We start from the raw sequence: 5,097 nt of genomic DNA, 5'->3' as shown, positions 1-5,097 counted from the left end.
ACCCATGGGCTCTTAGCCGTAGATGGGAGTCCGACGCGGAAGAGATATGCACTGGGTGGGGCTGCTGGGGTGGCCTACCATGCCAAACCACCACCAGGATGAGGGCGGCACAGGCAGCCACGCTTGAACACCCACCAGATCCGAGCACAGAGCCAACAGATCTGATCAAGACACCTAAAAAACTCTGGAGGGGGGGGGGGGAGAGAAGAGGTGGAAGGGAGGGGAGAGAAGGGGAGAGGAGAGAAGCTCGGACGATGCGGGGAAAATCGACCGACGCCAATGGCCGCCGCCACCACCAGCCAGCGGTGGCGGCGGCGGCCTAGCGGGGTGTGGTGGCTCAGGCTTGAACAGAGCGACACAGTCGCCCTTGCGGAGCGACGCGAGGGTCTCTCTCCAAGTAGTTGAGCATCTTGACTTATAGAAACTAATATGGCTTTGTTGTGTTTTAGAGACCATGTTTATATCAAAAACATCACGAACATTCATTTTCATTTTCTTTTTTGTTAGACAGAGCATTTGACCCCTTGCCTTTTGCACCTGCATGCAAGCCGTTCGGTCCTTTGCCTTCTGTGCATGGCCATCCGGCTCCCGTGGCCTTCCGGCTGCTCTGTGTGCCTGTCCAGCTTCTTCACTAGTGCCTACATAATGTAACACTTGTAATACTTACAACATGAATCAATACAATCCTATTATGTGTGTTAGCTCCGCTTTAATTTTTATCTAGACAAATCAGAGTTCTGTCTCTAACACCTCCTACTCATCGATCCTACTCTGACCATGACTTGAAGCATGTGATTCCTAACGGAACAACGTTTGAGCGATCTTAGCCGTTGTTTCATCCCGTGGTCTTGATCGATCCAATGAAAGATATATGCATGCACGCGTGCGTGTGCATGGTTGACAGCTTGAGGCCGGCAGCAGTTCTATCGACCCCACCTGCTGAATTTTCTCTCTATCTCTGCGCAATTTTGGTTTTTTCTCAGGAGGAGATGAATTGAAAGGCTTGCTATCGATCGAGCTGTCACTGTGTCTTGGCCGTACGTGTAGCATGAGATCCCACATGAATGAGCCCATGCAGCTGCATCATATCGACTGGATTCATTGCCTTCGAAATGTGCAAAACTGGGCCTATAGTCAGGGTTTCAAAATACGTCGGTAACTGCTCGATATTCACGGTTACTGATCAATTCGCTGCGGTTCGCATTCAGAAATTGATCAATTTTTGGTTAAGTTCAAATTCAAAACTCAAAAAATTTACAAATTTGATAAAATTCGACTGAGTTCTACCAAATTCTACCGAATTACTGTCGAAAACCGTGAATATCGAAGAAATCGCTGGGGCTCGGTATTCAATCTTGAATCAAATTTTGAAACCTTGCCTATAGCCTGCAGCCGCACCATGATGTGTGTGTGAAGTAAGAGAATCTCTCTCTCTCTCTCTCTCTCTCTCCATTGGGAGAGAGTAATGTTTCCAAAAAAATGCTGTAATCAAGGCTTGAATAAGCCAAACTCTGTAATACTACTGTTTTAGTGCAAGGAAAGAACTTTCCAAATCAATAATGGAGCGGTGTGTGTGCGCTAACGAGCTAGATATGACAATACAAAGTTGGAGTCAACCAATGATTTGTACGGATCCGTGTTCTTGGCATTTCACCATTGCATCCTGGATTTATTAGAGCCATCTCTCTCGTGTTAAAACATGATTGCACATCCGTTGCATCAGTACACGCGGTGCATGGACTATCGTTGGGATTAATGACGAGTCATTGCAAGTCCTATAAGAATTGTTGTTCCCATCAGTGCATGTAACTCTATAGAGAGTGTGTTGTAGTCATTTTTTTTTCAGGACAAACATCTAAGAGAACTAAAATCAAACAAATGAGCGAAAAAATTAAATGGTCTCCGATGCCCATTGTTAAGTGTCAGAAAAAAAATTGTACTTCATTTCATATAAAAACATATGCGTGAATTTCAGACTATATACACTATCAAATTAGTTTATTTTAACAGTGTAAGTCCATCTGCATGGTCTTCATTGGAGGCTCAGGGCTACATGCGGGACGGGGGATCGAACCCCGCGAACTCCCACCATGAAGCTTTGCCACAGGCTCCGTGCTTGTCCGCACTATCAAAGTACTGTAAATACAAATGGATTTATCATGGAATTACCTGTAAATATAAGAAGTCCGGGGCCTAATATTAATGCAACGTACTAGGGTTTAGCTCATCATTCTTCCTTTCAAGAAAAAAAAACTTGAATAGGTTCTGATCGAATAGGAGGGCAATGTGCGAGGTGTAGACACTGCTACTACATAAAGAAATAAAAGGGGAAATATGGTCCCAGTTATCTTGGCAGTTAGGTTTGCGCTGTCTAATATGGTCCTCAATTTTACAGTACTGCACGCACTTGTGCCCCCATTGGTTGCAAGTTTGAAAATAGAGAAAGTAAGTGAGCTGGTTTGGGACTAGTGGGGACTAGCTGGTTCGAAGGGCTTCAGAGTTTCAGGTTATAGGATAACGGTGCAGTCTAAATATATTTTGCTCGATTTTCTTCTTATATTTTTTGTGTTGGGAAAATTCCACTTTAGGTACTGGTATTATTGAGTTGGTCCAATTTAAAACCGGCTATTTTAGAAATAATTAGAAAAAAATTTACATTTTAAAACATTAAGCTACTGTAAAACCATCTCATGTTGACGAAAACCGTTCTCAGGACGGTTTAAGGGCGGATTTAAACTGGTATTGAAAATATAGGGCTAAAATTGGTCAGTTTTAAAATACAGGGAGTAAGTTGGACCAACTCAATAGTACAGATGCCAAAAGTGGACTTTTCTGTTTTTTATGTTTGTGGTCAAAATTTTAAATCAAACTTGTGGCCTACAACGCGTATCTATGCTTCCTTGTAAATCTGAATTATTGATGAACTGTTAAATCGGAACACAAATACAGTGCTCGGAGTAGTTGTACCTCAATTTCACCTCAAAGCTCAGTTCTTAGTGAAGCATCGGATGATCAGAATTCAGAAACGAAACATGTGGTTCTCCCTCCCCTCTAGCAACACGAATCTCCAGCGGGCCAGCGCGCGGCAGTAGCTGTGCATGCGTTAGGTAGCCATCCCTGCATGCACTCCTCCATGGAGGGGCCCCACCCCATCCTGCTTTCCTGCAGCTTTTCTCCTCTTAGTATCTCCATTGATTATTTCTAGCTACTATTTTTTATTTCTCTCAATATATTTTTAAAAAAATTATGTTTCCAATTTCTCATATCTTAAGAACTAGTTGCTATCTAACACCATTAGAGTTGCCTAAAAAAACCATGCATGGCCAGCAACTCTCTCACTCTGAAAAGTCTAAAACCTATTTTTTATTTTCTTTTGATTCTCTCTCTCTCCAGCTCATTCCTCCAGTTCTTTCTCTGTACTTTCCTATCCTCCTCCACTCCACTTCAACAATCCATGCATGTTCCAAAATCCCAACAGAAAAGTAAAAGTAGGGTATCTACACAAGTATGTTCTCACAATCCCTCTCCACAGGCTAAAAGAAATTGTTTGGGCCAACTAAAGAATCGTAATAAAAAAAGGAATAGTAAGAACTTCATATGTCTTGTCAAACTTCAGAACTATGTGATCCTTATAGTCCTCTGGTACCTAGAGGAACTGAATTATTTAATATGAAATTCCTATGTTCCCTATGAGCTATTTTTTGCAACATATATGAACCAGGACTTTGCAATGTTGCTTGCTGTGTGTAACAGAGTAATACCTACAACACTGATGCTATTCTATATTTTCTAGATATCTATATGGTTTTTCTTCAAATGAAATAATGCATTAAACCAAGCGAGATTGATGCCAAGTGAGAAGGAGAATAAACTAGTTAGAAGGTTCTCCAAAAAGATCTTGCTTCCCCTCTCCCTCACATGGCAGGCAGCAACTTTCAAGCTCTCATCCGTATGGCGCATACACAAGAATATTGCAAGTGCAGGCGGCAGCAAGCCAGCAACCACCAGGACGCTAACTGAACACATGCAAGAATCTCCGGGTACGCCTTTGGAAGGATCATGTGGGCTTTGTTTAATCATCGTTTCCATCCAGATTAAGCAAAAGGTGCCCAGGGATTTTAACAACTAATCATAGGGTTCTCGACGTACAAGAAAGAGGTTGGGTTCCCGAGGGGAATGATAAGCTTTTCTGTGACAGACAGTGTCATCCGTCCTATGATTGCATCATCATCGTCAATGCTGTTTATGTGCACGGTAATATAATCATCTGACTTTGGAACATCCTGTTGTGAGGTTCAGTACCGATGGATTTACTCTGTCAGAGAAAGACCAGCTGGACCGGCAGTATTTATATATATACACACATATGACATGAGGATGAATCTCCTAAGTGAATAGTTGCATGTACACATGTTCTGCCATGTCACTCTGTGGACCCCCTACGAATACAAAAACAAAAACAATGTCAGATTTTATCTGGTCGAATGGCCACCGGATGCGCCTATACCTCTTGATCTGCGTTATTTATGGTTTATTAGTTACACAAACCTCTACTAGGATGATGTACATTTCAAATATATTCAATTCTGACGCAAAACGTAAGTAAATTGTAACTTTTTCGCTAAATTACCGTGATCTTAGTTGACATGGGCGCCAAGGAAAGCACTGTTGGAACTTTCAATTCGCTGTGTATGCAGAGGGAATGGTGAATGTAACAGTCGTGCGTGGTTGGTACAGAAGGAGAAGCACAGTGGTACGAGTACGACTATTCCGTGGGCGCCCACAGGAGTTGGATCGATGCATGCACGCCAGATCAAGGCTACTTCACTAACAATTTTTATCCGTCACCTCTTGCTCCAATCGCTTCACAACTGGCAAATTCACAGTGCACGTATATCACAACTGTACAAACATTATCGGATAGGGGTGACTATTTATTTCTGGTATATTGTGGTTGCTATCATAGTTACGATTAAAAATTGCTCTAAATCATGTAGCATAGTGTGTAGATTTATGAAGAAGATTTACAAGGTGTCATTTTGCTAAGAGATCGGCCGGCAACACATCGCCTCCCTTCTTAAATCGCCTGTCAACTCC

This window comes from Phragmites australis, chromosome 21, assembly GCF_958298935.1.
Source record: "Phragmites australis chromosome 21, lpPhrAust1.1, whole genome shotgun sequence".
Classification (NCBI taxonomy): Eukaryota; Viridiplantae; Streptophyta; class Magnoliopsida; order Poales; family Poaceae; genus Phragmites; species Phragmites australis.
The sequence above is the reverse complement of the archived record's forward strand: the minus strand, read 5'-3'. Positions refer to the sequence as shown.